This window comes from Phocoena sinus, chromosome 2, assembly GCF_008692025.1.
Source record: "Phocoena sinus isolate mPhoSin1 chromosome 2, mPhoSin1.pri, whole genome shotgun sequence".
NCBI lineage: Eukaryota > Metazoa > Chordata > Mammalia > Artiodactyla > Phocoenidae > Phocoena > Phocoena sinus.
The window spans coordinates 111,250,378-111,267,189 of NC_045764.1; the positions used below are offsets into that span (position 1 = coordinate 111,250,378).

A 16,812-nucleotide genomic window follows, 5' to 3' on the forward strand; every position below is an offset into this window, starting at 1 on the left:
TAATACATTCAATACAATCTTTAACACATTTTCATTTTATATCTGTATGAGAGGCATGATTTTTACCTTTTTTTTTCCCCAAATGTCTTTTAACAGTTTGGAGGTCTTCTACTGAGTTGCCCAATGGATTCACCTAACAAAACTAGGTATAGTTCTGACCAGAGGAATGCAGCTCATGGGTTGCTTAATGCCCAGACACATCTTTTTTTTGGCTCTCAAAATGACAACTTTACTTTGCTCTGTTTTTCTAGTTTTAATATTGTTCTCTATTAATTTTGTGGTTTGTCTTTGTTGTGCTTACAGCAATGTCATTGCCCACTCTTGGTAGCAACGATTAGGAATTTGGTGTTATGTTCTGACCAGAACATGTGAACGGATTAATGATTTGTAGAGATCTTTTCTCTGTTGGGTGAGAGACAACAGAGAAACTAGTTTGTTAGTCTTGTTTGTTTGCTTATTCATTTATTTGGGCTCCAATAAGTTAAGAATGTTGTATTCCACCAAGAAGGAGAACAGCTCTTTGATATCTGAACCAGTAAATTTTTTGTGCTTCTGTGTTTACTATTGACTCATGACTGAAATTTTAAAATTGAAATCACAAACTCTGTGTCTGTATGTCTATATGTCTGTAATTCCAAAAGGTCTTTACGTCTCATTGTATGGATGTGTAACGCTTTCCTGAATCCAGATGGTATTATTAGATTATAAAATTTCCTAAATTAAAGAAGTCCTGTTCTGATTGACTTATGAGATAAATAAGTGCTTATTTAAATATAATATTCCTGTAATTCTCAGAAAATAAGGAAGTTGAATTTCTGAGATTTAAAATGTGCCAGATTTAAAAACTATTTTAAAAGAAATCAGCTCAGAATCATTTAAAGAATTCAAGTTCACATAATTTAGGTAAATCCTTGGCAAACTAGACTTTTTTAATGGTAAGATCCTTGAGGCAGTGCATCAGGATGGGCTTCAGACATTCTTTAACAGAAAGAAGGTCAGGCTCCTCTTCTGAGAGCAGAGCAGGAAGAAACAAGGATGAGAGCAGATGCAGGTGTGCTTTCAGGGGTGTGTATGGAGTGGGAATACACAGGGAGATGCTTGATGGATTTCAAGTCTGATGGATTCTCTTTTTAAGAATCTAGGAGGTGAGGGAGCCTGCAGAGGATGAAGGGCTAGGTTTGGGTAGAAGGCCTGGGGAGGGTAGCAAAGGCTTAAGAAAGTATTTCACAAAGTGGAGGAGCTAAGTCACTGATGTACTTTGAGGCGATTTTCGTGGGTACATAGGCAGAGTTGTTTTTTAAAAGTTTAATAGTTTATTTTAATGCAGAGGGTGTTTTTTCATTTTAATAGTTTTGTTTTTAAATGTGTATTGGAAATAAACAATTAGCACATCAAACCTAATATTTTATGGATATTACTTATAAAGCAAAAGTACTGTTTAAAAATTAAGTTAGGGCTTCCCTGGTGGCGAAGTGGTTGAGAGTCCACCTGCCGATGCAGGGGACACGGGTTCGTACCCTGGTCTGGGAAGATCCCACATGCCGCGGAGTGGCTGGGCCTGTGAGCCATGGCTGCTGAACCTGCACGTCTGGAGCCTGTGCTCTGCAACGGGAGAGGCCACAACAGTGAGAGGCCCACGTACCGCAAAAAAAAAAAAAATAATAATAATTAAGTTAATTTGAAGAAAGGGATTCAGTTACTATTACCTCAGGGGCTACTTTGATATGGCAAAAATCCCAAAGGTGTACTCAAAAATTTGGGAAAGTTTGATTTAAATAAGATATCCAATAGGGCACTTGGGAAAAGAGGAACAATGTGGGTAAAAAGACTGGTGAGTGGTGCTGAGACCCTAGCCACCTGAAATCACAGCTTTTAGCACTGGCTCAGACCATAATTCTTCCCTGAAAAGCCCTCATGCTTTCATGGGGATGTTGCCAGTAACCGCTGAAAAAATAGGATTTGTCAGAATCAAGATAAGCAACATAAACTGAAGAGTAAAACAGTACATTTTTTTTTCTTTTTGGTTTAAAACAACAAATTTGGATTAAGAGCTCTGGTTAAAGGAGCTCCAGAGATGGGCGCAAGCCATGGCTAACAGTGCATACCACACAGATGGACATGAGACGCTAAGGCTGCTGCTGCCACCACCAAGAAGCCTGTGTGCAAGCACAGGTCACTTTCCACACCTTCCCTCCTGGGAGCCTGTGCAGCCCACCACTGCCAGGGTCCCAGGATCCAGGGACAACTTCCCCGGGAGAACACACGGCGCACCTCACGCTGGTGCAATGTCCCGCTGGCCTCTTCCGCCACAGGCTCACCCTGCACCCCATGCCCCTCCCTCCCCCCAGCCTGAGTGAACCAGAGCCCCTAAATCAGCGGCTCCTTTAACCCCATCCTGTCTGAGAGAAGAACAGACGCCCTCCGGTGACCTACATGCAGGAGCGGGTCCAAATAGAAAGCTGAACCCCGGGAGCTGTGCAAACTAAGAAGAGAAAGGGAAATCTCTCCCAGCAGCCTCAGGAGCAGTGGATTAAATCCCCACAATCAACTTGATATACCCTGCATCAGTGCAATACCTGAATAGACAATGAATCATCCCAAATTGAGGAGGTGGACTTTGAGAGCAAGATTAATTATTTTGTCCCCTTTTCCTCTTTCTTTGAGTGTCTATGTGTATGCTTCTGTGTGAGATTTTGTTTGTATAGCTTTGCTTTCACCATTTCTCCTAGGGTTTTGTCTGTGCAGTTTTTTTTTTTTTACTTAAAATTTTTTATTTTTCATTTTAATAACTTTATTTTATTTTATCTTACTTTATTTTATTTTCTTTTATCCTCTTTCTTTCTTTCTTTCTACTTTTTCTCCTTTTAATTCTGAGCCGTGTGGATGAAAACTCTTGGTGCTGCAGCCAGCAGTCAGTGCTGTGCCTCTGAGGTGGGAGAGCCAACTTCAGGACACTGGTCCACAAGAGACCTCCCAGCTCCACGTAATATCAAATGGCGAAAATCTCCCAGAGATCTCCATCTCAACACCAACACCCAGCTTCACTAAACGACCAGCAAGCTACAGTGCTGGACACCCTATGCCAAACAACTAGCAAGACAGGAACACAACCCCACCCATTAGCAGAGAGGCTGCCTAAAATCATAATAAGACCACAGACACCCCAAAACACACCAGCAGATGTGGACCTGCCGACCAGAAAGACAAGATCCAGCCTCATCCACCATAACACAGGCACCAGTACCCTCCACCAGGAAGCCTACACAACCCACTGAACCAACTTTAGCCATTGGGGACAGACACCAAAAACAACGGGAAATACGAACCTGAAACCTGCAAAAAGGAGACTCCAAACACAGTAAGACAAGCAAAATGAGAAGACAGAAAAACACACAGCAGATGAAGGAGCAAGAAAAAAACCCACCAGACCTAAAAAATGAAGAGGAAATAGGCAGTCTACTTGAAAAAGAATTCAGAATAGTGATAGTAAAGATGATCCAAAATCTTGGAAATAGAATAGGGAAAATGCAAGAAACATTTAAGAAGGACCTAGAAGAACTAAAGAGGAAACAAGCAACGCTGAACAGCACAATAAATGAAATAAAAAATACTCTAGAAGGGATCAATAGCAGAATAACTGAGGCAGAACGACGGACAAGTGACCTGGAAGATAAAATAGTGGAAATAACTACTGCAGGGCAGAATAAAGAAAAAAGAATGAAAAGAACTGAGGAAGTCTCAGAGACCGCTGGAACAACATTAAACACACCAACATTCGAATTATAGGGGTCCCAGAAGAAGAAGAAAAAAAGAAAGGGACTGAGAAAATATTTTAAGAGATTATAGTTGAAAACTTCCCTAATATGGGAAAGGAAATAGTTAATCAAGTCCAGGAAGCATAGAGAGTCCCATACAGGATAAATCCAAGGAGAAACACGCCAAGACACGTATTAATCAAACTGTCAAAAATTAAATACAAAGAAAACATATTAAAAGCAGCAAGGGAAAACAACAAATAAGACACGAGGAAGATGGCGGAAGAGTAAGACGCGGAGATCGCCTTCCTCCCCACGGATACACCAGAAATACATCCACACGTGGAACAACTCCTACAGAACTCCTACTGAAGGCTGGCAGAAGACCTCAGACCTCCCAAAAGGCAAGAAACTCCCCACGTAACTGGGTAGGGCAAAAGAAAAAACAGAGACAAAAGAATAAGGACGGCACCTGCACCAGTGGGAGGGAGCTGTGAAGGAGGAAAAGTTTCCACACACTAGGAAGCCCCTCCGCGGGCGGAGACTGCGGGAGGCAGAGGGGGGAGTTTCGGGACCGCGGAGTAGTGCACAGCGACGGGTGCGGAGGGCAAAGCGGGGAGATTCCTGCACAGACGATCGGTGCCGACCAGCACTCACCAACCCAAGAGGCTTGCTGCTCACCCACCGGGGCGGGCGGGGCTGCGAGCTGAGGCTCGGGTTTTGGTTTTGGACAGAGCTCAGGGAGAGGACTGGGGTTGGCGGCTTGAACATAGCCTGAAGGGGTTAGTGCACCACGACTAGCCGGGAGGGAGTTCGGGGAAAAGCCTGCACCGGCCGAAGAGGCAAGAGACTTTTTCTTCCCTCTTTGTTTCCTGGTGCGCGAGGAGAGGGGTTTAAGAGCGCTGCTTAAAGGAACTCCAGAGACGGGCGCGAGCCGCGGCTAAAAGCGCGAACCCCAGAGACGGGCGCGAGCCGCGGCTGAGGGCGCGAGCCCCCGAGACGGGCGCGAGCCGCGGCTGAAAGCGCAAACCCCAGAGACGGGCGCGAGCCGCGGCTACAACCGCGGACCCCAGAGACGGGCGGGAGACGCTAAGGCTGCTGCTGCCGCCACCAAGGGGCCTGTGTGCGAGCACAGGTCACTCTCCACACCCCTCTTCCGCGGAGCCTGTGCAGCCCGCCACTGCCAGGTTCCCGGGATCCAGGGACAACTTCCCCAGGACAGCGCACGGCGGGCCTCAGGCTGGTGCAACGTCATGCCGGCCTCTGCCGCAACGTCACGCTGCCTCTGCCGCCGCAGGCCGGCCCCGCACGCAGTGCCCCTCCTTCCCCCATCCCCCAACCCCCGGCCTGAGTGAGCCGGAGGCCCCGAATCAGCGGCTCCTTTAACCCCGTCCTGTCTGAGCGAAAAAACAGACGCCCTCCAGCGACCTACACGCAAGAGGCAGGGCCAAATCCAAAGCTGAGCTCCTGTGAGCTGTGAGAACAAAGAAGAGAAAGGGAAATCTCTCCCAGCAGCCACAGAAGCAGCGGATTAAAGCTCCACAATCAACTTGATATACCCTGCATCTGTGGAATACCTGAATAGACAAGGAATGATCCCAAATTGAAGAGGTGGAATTTAGGAGCGAGATCTATGATTTTTTTCCCTTTTCCTCTTTTTGTGAATGTGTACGTGTATGCTTCTGTGTGACATCTAGTCTGTATACTCTAGCTTCCACCATTTGTCCTAGGGCTATATCCGTCCATGACTTTTTTTAAAAAATTCTTTTTCTTAATAATTAAGTTTAATTGTAATAACTTTATTATACTTTACCTTCGTTCTTTCTTTCTTTCCTTCCTTCCCTCCCTCCTTTAGACAACGAATCACCCCAAATTGAGGAGGTGGTCTCAGGGAGCAGGATTTATGATTTTTCCCCCTTTACCTCTTTTTGTGAAGGTGTATGTGTATGCTTCTGTGTAAGATTTTCTCTGTATAGCTTTGCTTCCAACATTTGTCCTAAGGTTCTATCCGTCCCTTTTTTTTTTTTCTAAATATTTTTTAATTCAATAACTATATTATACTTTATTTTATTTTTACTGTATCATCTTTTTTTCTGTCTTTTTTTCCTTCTTTCCCTCCTTCCTTCCTTCCTCCCTCCCTCCCTCCCTCCCTCCTTTCTTTCCTTCTTTGCTTCTTTCTTCCTTCCTTCCTTTCCTCCTTTCCCTCTTTCTTTACTCATACTTCTACTAATTCTCCCTACTTTTTCTCCCTTTTATTCTGAGCTGTGTGGATGAAAGGCTCTTGGTGCTCCAGCCAGGAGTCAGGGCTCTGCCTCTGAGGTAGGAGAGCCAACTTCAGGACACTGGTCAACAAGAGACCTCCCAGCTCCACATAATATTAAACGGTGGAAATATCCCAGAGACCTCCATCTTAACACCAGCACCCAGCTTCACTCAACGACCAGCAAGCCATAGTGCTGGACAACCTATGCCAAACAACTAGCAAAACAGGAACACAACCCCACCCATTAGCAGAGAGGCTGCCTAAAATCATAACAAGGCCACAGACACCCCAAAACACACCACCAGACGTGAACCTGCCCACTAGAGAGACAAGATCCAGCCTCATCCAGCACAACACAGGCACTAGTCCCCTCCACCAGGAAGCCTACACAACCCACTGAAACAACCTTAGCCACTGGAGACAGACATCAAAAACAACGGGAACTACGAACCTGCAGCCTGCAAAAAGGAGACCCCAAACACAGTAAGATAAGCAAAATGAGAAGACAGAAAAACACACAGCAGATGAAGGAGCAAGATAAAAACCCACCAGACCTAACAAATGAAGAGGAAATAGGCAATCTACCTGAAAAAGAATTCAGAATAATGATAGTAAGGATGATCCGAAATCTTGGAAGTAGAATGGACAAAATGCAAGAAACAGTTAACAAGGACCTACAAGAACTAAAGATGAAACAAGCAACGATGAACAATGCAATAAATGAAATTAAAATCACTCTAGATAGGATCAATAGCAGAATAACTGAGGCAGAAGAACGGATAAGTGACCTGGAAGATAAAGTAGTGGAAATAACTACTGCAGAGCAGAATAAAGAAAAAAGAATGAAAAGAACTGAGGACAGTCTCAGAGACCTCTGGGACAACATGAAACGCATCAACATTCGAATTATAGGGGTTCCAGAAGAAGAAGAAAGAAAGAAAGGGACTGAGAAAATATTTGAAGAGATTATAGTTGAAAACTTCCCTAATATGGGATAGGAAATAGTTAATCAAGTCCAGGAAGCACAGAGGGTCCCATACAGGATAAATACAAGGAGAAACACGCCAAGACACATATTAATCAAACTGTCAAAAATTAAATACAAAGAAAGCATATTAAAAGCAGCAAGGGAAAAACAACAAATAACACACAAGGGAATCCCCATAAGGTTAACAGCTGATCTCTCAGCAGAAACCCTACAAGCCAGAAGGGAGTGGCAGGACATACTGAAAGTGATGAAGGAGAATAGCCTGCAACCAAGACTACTCTACCCAGCAAGGATCTCATTCACATTTGATGGAGAAATTAAAACCTTTACAGACAAGCAAAAGCTGAGAGAGTTCAGCACCACCAAACCAGCTTTACAACAAATGCTAAAGGAACTTCTCTAGACACGAAACACAAGAGTAGGAAATGACCTATAGTAGCGAACCCAAAACAATATATAAAATGGAAATAGGAACATACATATCAATAATTACCTTAAATGTAAATGGACTAAATGCTCCCACCAAAAGACACAGATTGGCTGAATGGATACAAAAACAAGACCCTTATATATGCTGTCTACAAGAGACCCACTTCAGACCGAGAGACACATACAGACTGAAAGTAAGGGGATGGAAAAAGATATTCCATGCAAATGGAAACCAAAAGAAAGCTGGAGTAGCAATTCTCATATCAGACAAAATAGACTTTAAAATAAGGACTATTAAAAGGGACAAAGAAGGACACTACATAATGATCAAGGGATCGATCCAAGAAGAAGATATAACAATTGTAAATATTTATGCACCCAACATAGGAGCACCTCAATACATAAGGCAAATACTAACAACCATAAAAGGGGAGATCAACAGTAACACATTCATAGTAGGGGACTTTAACACCCCACTTTCACCCATGGACAGATCATCCAAAATGAAAATAAATAAGGAAACACAAGCTTTAAATGATACATTAAACAAGATGGACTTAATTGATATTTATAGGACACTCCATCCAAAAACAACAGAATACACATTTTTCTCAAGTGCTCATGGAACATTCTCCAGGATAGATCATATCTTGGGTCACAAATCAAGCCTTGGTAAATTTAAGAAAACTGAAATTGTATCAAGTATCTTTTCCGACCAGAACGCCATGAGACTAGATATCAATTACAGGAAAAGATCTGTAAAAAATACAAACACATGGAGGCTAAACAATACACTACTTAATAATGAAGTGATCACTGAAGAAATCAAAGAGGAAATAAAAAAATACCTAGAAACAAATGACAATGGAGACACAACGACCCAAAACCTATGGGATGCAGCAAAAGCAGTTCTAAGGGGGAAGTTTATAGCAATACAAGCCCACCTTAAGAAGCAGGAAACATCTCGAATAAACAACCTAACCTTGCACCTCAAGCAATTAGAGAAAGAAGAACAAAAAAACCCCAAAGCTAGCAGAAGGAAAGAAATCATAAAAATCAGATCAGAAATAAATGAAAAAGAAATGAAGGAAACAATAGCAAAGATCAATAAAACTAAAAGCTGGTTCTTTGAGAAGATAAACAAAATAGATAAACCACTAGCCAGACTCATCAAGAAAAAAAGGGAGAAGACTCAAATCAATAGAATTAGAAATGAAAAAGGAGAAGTAACAACTGACACTGCAGAAATAAAAAAAATCATGAGAGATTACTACAAGCAACTCTATGCCAATAAAATGGACAATCTGGAAGAAATGGACAAATTCTTAGAAATGCACAACCTGCCAAGACTGAATCAGGAAGAAATAGAAAATATGAACAGACCAATCACAAGCACTGAAATTGAAACTGTGATTAAAAACCTTCCAACAAACAAAAGCCCAGGACCAGATGGCTTCACAGGTGAATTCTATCAAACGTTTAGAGAAGAGCTAACACCTATCCTTCTCAAACTCTTCCAAAATATAGCAGAGGGAGGAACACTCCCAAATTCCTTCTACGAAGCCACCATCACCTTGATACCAAAACCAGACAAGGATGTCACAAAGAAAGAAAACTACAGGCCAGTATCACTGATGAACATAGATGCAAAAATCCTCAACAAAATACTAGCAAACAGAATCCAACAGCACATTAAAAGGATCATACACCATGATCAAGTGGGGTTTATTCCAGGAATGCAAGGATTCTTCAATATACGCAAATCTATCAATGTGATAAACCATATTAACAAATTGAAGGAGAAAAACCATATGATCATCTCAATAGATGCAGAGAAAGCTTTCGACAAAATTCAACACCCATTTATGATAAAAACCCTCCAGAAAGTAGGCATAGAGGGAACTTTCCTAAACATAATAAAAGCCATATATGACAAGCCCACAGCAAACATCATCCTCAATGGTGAAAAACTGAAAGCATTTCCACTAAGATCAGGAACAAGACAAGGTTGCCCACTCTCACCACTCTTATTCAACATAGTTTTGGAAGTTTTAGCCACAGCAATCAGAGAAGAAAAGGAAATAAAAGGAATCCAAATCGGAAAAGAAGAAGTAAAGCTGTCACTGTTTGCAGATGACATTATACTATACATAGAGAATCATAAAGATGCTACCAGAAAACTACTAGAGCTAATCAATGAATTTGGTAAAGTAGCAGGATACAAAATTAATGCACAGAAATCTCTGGCATTCCTATATACTAATGATGAAAAATCTGAAAGTGAAATCAAGAAAACACTCCCATTTACCATTGCAACAAAAAGAATAAAATATCTAGGAATAAACCTACCTAAGGATACGAAAGACCTGTATGCAGAAAATTATAAGACACTGATGAAAGAAATTAAAGATGATACAAATAGATGGAGAGATATACCATGTTCTTGGATGGGAAGAATCAACATTGTGAAAATGACTCTACTACCGAAAGCAATCTCCAGATTCAATGCAATCCCTATCAAACTACCACTGGCATTTTTCACAGAACTAGAACAAAAAATTTCGCAATTTGTATGGAAACACAAAAGACCCCGAATAGCCAAAGCAATCTTGAGAACGAAAAAAGGAGCTGGAGGAATAGGCTCCCTGACTTTAGACTATATTACAAAGCAACAGTAATCAAGACAGTATGGTACTGGCACAAAAACAGAAAGATAGATCAGTGGAACAGGATAGAAAGCCCAGAGATAAACCCACGCACATATGGACACCTTATCTTTGATAAAGGAGGCAGGAATGTACAGTGGAGAAAGGACAGCCTCTTCAATAAATGGTGCTGGGAAAACTGGACAGGTACATGTAAAAGTATGAGATTAGATCACTCCCTAACACCATACACAAAAATAAGCTCAAAATGGATTAAAGACCTAAATGTAAGGCCAGAAACTATCAAACTCTTAGAAGAAAACATAGGAAGAACACTCTATGACATAAATCACAGCAAGATCCTTTCTGACCCACCTCCTAGAGTAATGGAAATAAAAACAAAAATAAACAAATGGGACCTAATGAAACTTCAAAGCTTTTGCACAGCAAAGGAAACCATAAACAAGACCAAAAGACAACCCTCAGAATGGGAGAAAACATTTGCAAATGAAGCAACTGACAAAGGATTAATCTCCAAAATTTACAGGCAGCTCATGCAGCTCAATAACAAAAAAACAAACAACCCCATCCAAAAATGGGCAGAAGACCTAAATAGACATTTCTCCAAAGAAGATATACAGACTGCCAACAAACACATGAAAGAATGCTCAACATCATTAATCATTAGAGAAATGCAAATCAAAACTACAATGAGATATCATCTCACACCAGTCAGAATGGCCATCATCAAAAAATCTAGAAACAATAAATGCTGGAGAGGGTGTGGAGAAAAGGGGACACTCTTGCACTGCTGGTGGGAATGTGAATTGGTTCAGCCACTGTGGAGAACAGTATGGAGGTTCCTTAAAAAACTAAAATAGAATTACCATATGACCCAGCAATCCCACTACTTGGAATATACCCTGAGAAAACCAAAATTCAAAGAGAGTCATGTACCAAAATGTTCATTGCAGCTCTATTTACAATAGCCAGGACATGGAAACAACCTAAGCGCCCATCATCGGATGAATGGATAAAGAAGATGTGGCACATATACACAATGGAATATTACTCAGCCTTAAAAAGAAATGAAATTGAGCTATTTGTAATGAGATGGATAGACCTAGAATCTGTCATACAGAGTGAAGTAAGTCAGAAAGACAAAGACAAATACCGTATGCTAACACATATATATGGAATTTAAGGGAAAAAAATGTCATGAAGAACCTAGGGGTAAGATAGGAATAAAGACGCAGACCTACTGGAGAACGGACTTAAGGATATGGGGAGGGGGAAGGGTGAGTTTTGACAGGGCGAGAGAGAGTCATGGACATATACACACTAACAAACGTAGTAAGGTAGATAGCTGGGGGGAAGCAGCCGCAAGGCACAGGGATATTAGCTCGGTGCTTTGTGACAGCCTGGAAGGGTGGGATGGGGAGAGTGGGAGGGAGGGAGACGCAAGAGTGAAGACATATGGGAACATATGTATATGTATAGCTGATTCACTTTGTTGTAAAGCAGAAACTAACACACCATTGTAAAGCAATTATACCCCAATAAAGATGTTTAAAAAAAAAAAAAAAGACACGAGGGAATCCCCATAAGGTTAACAGCTGATCTTTCAGCAGAAACTCTGCAAGCCAGAAGGGAGTGGCAGGACATATTTAAAGTGATGAAGGAGAAAAACCTACAACCAAGATTACTCTATCCAGCAGGGATTTCATTCAGATTTTTTTTTTTTTTCGGTATGTGGGCCTCTCAGTGTTGTGGCCTCTCCCGTTGCGGAGCACAGGCTCTGGACGTGCAGGCTCAGCGGCCATGGCTCACAGGCCCAGTGGCTCCACAGCATGTGGGATCTTCCTAGACCGGGGCACGAACCCATGTCCCCTGCATCAGCAGGCGGACTCTCAACCACTGTGCACCAGGGAAGCCCTCTCATTCAGATTTGATGGAGAAATTAAAACCTCTACAGACAAGCAAAAGCTGAGAGAGTTCAGCACCACCAAACCAGCTTTACAACAAATGCTAAAGGAACTTCTCTAGGCAAGAAACACAAGAGAAGGAAAAGACCTACAATAACAAACCCAAAACAATTAAGAAAATGGGAATAGGAACATACATATTGATAATTACCTTAAATGTAAATGGATTAAATGCTCCCACCAAAAGATACAGACTGGCTGAATGGATACAAAAACAAGACCCATATATATGCTGTATACAAGAGACCCACTTCAGACCGAGAGACACATATAGACTGAAAGTGAGGGGATGAGAAAAGATATTCCATTCAAATGGAAATCAAAAGAAAGCAGGAGTAGCAATTCTCATATCAGACAAAATAGACTTTAAAAAAGACTATTACAAGAGCCAAAGAAGGACGGTACATAATGATCAAGGGATCAATCGAAGAAAAAGATATAACAATTGTAAATATTTATGCACCCAACATAGGAGCACCTCAATGCATAAGGCAAATACTAACAGCCATAAAAGGGGAAATCAACAGTAACACATTCACAGTAGGGGACATTAACACCCCACTTTCACCAATGGACAGATCATCCAAAATGAAAATAAATAATGAAACACAAGCTTTAAATGATACATGAAACAAGATGGACTTCATTGATATTTATAGGACATTCCATCCAAAAACATAGAATACACATTTTTCTCAAGTGCTCATGGAACAATCTCCAGGATAGATCATATCTTGGGTCACAAATCAAGCCTTGGTAAATTTAAGAAAATTGAAATTTTATCAAGTATCTTTCCCGACCACAATGCTGTCAGACCTGATATCAATTACAGGAAAAGATCTGTAAAAAATACAAACACGTGGAGTCTAAACAATACACTACTTAATAATGAAGTGATCACTGAAAAATTCAAAGAGGAAATCAAAAAATACCTAGAAACAAATGACAATGGAGACACGACAACCCAAAACCTATGGGATGCAGCAAAAGCAGTTCTAAGAAGGAAGTTTATAGTAATACAATCCTACCTTAAGAAGCAGGAAACATCTCGAATAAACAACCTAAACTTGTACCTAAAGCAATTAGAGAAAGAAGAATAAAAAAACCCCAAAGTTAGCAGAAGGAAAGAAATCATAAAGATTAGATCAGAAATAAATGAAAAAGAAATGAAGGAAATGATAGCAAAGATCAATAAAACTAAAGGCTGGTTCTTTGAGAAGATAAACAAAATTGATAAACCATTAGCCAGACTCATCAAGAAAAAATGGGAGAAGACTCAAATCAATAGAATTAGAAAGGAAAAAGGAGAAGTAACAACTGACACTGCAGAAATACAAAAGATCATGAGAGATTACTACAAGCAACTCTATGCCAATAAAATGGACAATCTGGAAGAAATGGACAAATTCTTAGAAATGCACAACCTGCCAAGACTGAATGAGGAAGAAATAGAAAATACTAACAGACCAATCACAAGCACTGAAATTGAAACTGTGATTAAAAATCTTCCAACAAAAAAAAAAAAAAAAAAAATCTTCCAACAAACAAAAGCCCAGTATCAAATGGCTTCACAGGAGAATTCTATCAAACATTTAGAGAAGATCTAACACCTATCCTTCTCAAACTCTTCCAAAATATAGCACAGGGAGGAACACTCCCAAACTCATTCTACAAGGCCACCATCACCCTGATACCAAAACCAGACAAGGATGTCACAAAGAAAGAAAGCTACAGGCCAATATCACTGATGAACATAGATGCAAAAATCCTCCACAAAATACTAGCAAAGAGAATCCAACAGCACAGTAAAAGGATCATACACCATGATCAAGTGGGGTTTATTCCAGGAATGCAAGGATTCTTCAATATATGCAAATCAAACAACGTGATACACCATATTAACAAATTGAAGGAGAAAAACCATATGATCATCTCAATAGATGCAGAGAAAGCTTTCAACAAAGTCAACACCCATTTATGATAAAAACCCTCCAGAAAGTAGGCATAGAGGGAACTTTCCTCAACATAATAAAGGCCATATATGACAAACCCACAGCCAACATTGTCCTCAATGGTGAAAAACTGAAAGCATTTCCACTAAGATCAGGAGCAAGACAAGGTTGCCCACTCTCACCACTCTTGTTCAACATAGTTTTGGAAGTTTTAGCCACTGCAATCAGAGAAGAAAAGGAACTAAAAGGAATCCAAATTGGAAAAGAAGAAGTAAAGCTGTCACTGTTTGCAGATGACATGATGCTATACATAGAAAATCCTAAAAATGCTACCAGAAAACTACTAGAGCTAATTAATGAATTTAGTAAAGTAGCAGGATACAAAATTAATGCACAGAAATCTCTGACATTCCTATACACTAATGAAGAAAAATCTGAAAGTGAAATTAAGAAAACACTCCCATTTACCATTGGAACAAAAAGAATAAAATACCTAGGAATAAACCTACCTAAGGAGACAAAAGACCTGTATGCAGAAAACTATAAGACACTGATGAAAGAAATTAAAGATGATACAAATAGATGGAGAGATATACCATGTTCTTGGATGGGAAGAATCAACATTGTGAAAATGACTCTACTCCCCAAAGCAATCTACAGATTCAATGCAATCTCTATCAAACTACCACTGGTATTTTTCACAGAACTAGAACAAAAAATTTCACAATTTGTATGGAAACACAAAAGACCCCGAATAGCCAAAGCAATCTTGAGAACGAAAAATGGAGCTGGAGGAATCAGGCTCCCTGACTTCATACTATACTACAAAGCTACAGTAATAGAGACAGTATGATACTGGCACAAAAACAGAAAGATAGTTCAATGGAACAGGATAGAAAGCCCAGAGATAAACCCATGCACATATGGTCACCTTATCTTTGATAAAGGAGGCAGGAATGTACAGTGGAGAAAGGATAGCCTTTCAATAAGTGGTGCTGGGAAAACTGGACAGGGACATGTAAAAGTATGAGATTAGAACACTCCCTAACACCATCCACAAAAATAAGCTGAAAATGGGTTATAGACCTAAATGTAAGGGCAGAAACTATCAAAGTCTTAGAGGCAAACATAGGCAGAACACTGTGTGACATAAATCACAGCAAGATCCTTTTTGACCCACCTCCTAGAGAAATGGAAATAAAAATAAACAAATGGGACCTAATGAAACTTCAAAGCTTTTGCACAGCAAAGGAAACCATAAACAAGACCAAAAGACAACCCTCCGAATGGGAGAAAATATTTGCAAATAAAGCAACTGACAAAGGATTAATCTCCAAAATTTATAAGCAGCTCATGCAGCTCAATATCAAAAAAACAAACAACCCAATCCAAAAATGGGGAGAAGACCTAAATAGACATTTCTCCAAAGAAGATATACAGATTGCCAACAAACACATGAAAGAATGCTCAACATCATTTATCATTAGAGAAATGCAAATCAAAACTACAATGAGATATCATCTCACAACGGTCAGAATGGCCATCATCAAAAAATCTAGAAACAATAAATGCTGGAGAGGGTGTGGAGAAAAGGGAACACTCTTGCACTGTTGGTGGGAATGTCAATTGATACGGCCACTATGGAGAACAGTATGGAGGTTCCTTAAAAAACTACAAATAGAACTACCATATGACCCAGCAATCCCACTACTGGGCATATACCCTGAGAAAACCATAATTCAAAAAGAGTCATGTACCAAAATGTTCATTGCAGCTCTATTTGCAATAGCCAGGAGATGGAAGCAAACTAAGTGTTCGTCATTGGATGAATGGATAAAGAAGATGTGGCACATATATACAATGGAATATTACTCAGTCATAAAAGGAAAAGAAATTCAGTTATTTGTAGTGAGGTGGATGGACGTAGAGTTTGTAAAACAGAGTGCAGTAAGTCAGAAAGAGAAAGACAAATACCATATGCTAACACATATATATTGAATCTAAGGAAAAAAATGTCATGAAGAACTTAGGGGTAGGACGGGAATAAAGACACAGACCTACTAGAGAATGGACTTGAGGATTTGGGGAGGGGGAAGGGTAAGCTGTGACAAAGTGAGAGAGTGGCATGGACATATATACACTACCAAACGTAAAGTAGATAGCTAGTGGGAAGCAGCTACATAGCACAGGGAGTACAGCTCGGTGCTTTGTGACCACCTAGAGGGGTGGGATAGGGAGGGTGGGAGGGAGAGAGACGCAAGAGGGAAGAGATAGGGGAACATATGTATATGTATAACTGATTCACTTTGTTATAAAGCAGAAACTAACACACCATTGTAAAGCAATTATATTCCAATAAAGATGTAAAAAAAATAAAAACAACAAATTTTTTATTCTGCAATTCGGGAGGTCATCAGAAGTCTGACATGGATCTCACTGAGCTAAATCTGTTGGCATGGCTGAATTCTTTTCTGGAAGTTCTAGGGAAGAAGAATCTGTTTCTTCACCTTTTCAGCTTCTAGAGGTCACCTGCATTTTGTGGCCTGTGGCCCCATCCATCATCAAAGCCAGCAATGCCATCTGAGTCCTTCTGCTGCCTTCTCTCTGATTCTCTCCTGCCTCCTTATTCTCCCAGTCGATTCTTGAATTCAGAAATTCCTGCCGATGTTGTTGGGCTTAATGCATATGGGGGAGGAGAGGACAACATATATCACTATGATAGGTCATAGCACTGTCGTAAACTCTTGCTATGGAAACAGGTGAGAGTTGCTAACCAGTAGAGCTAGAGAAGATAC

At 40.5% G+C, this 16,812-nt stretch overlaps 1 protein-coding gene across 5 annotated transcripts in view; it reads left to right on the forward strand.

The window, feature by feature from the left end:
• AKAP6 (A-kinase anchoring protein 6) overlaps positions 1–16,812 on the forward strand; it is a 643,220-nt gene that overhangs the window by 3,515 nt on the left and 622,893 nt on the right. The gene's annotated exons all lie outside the window — the stretch shown is intronic.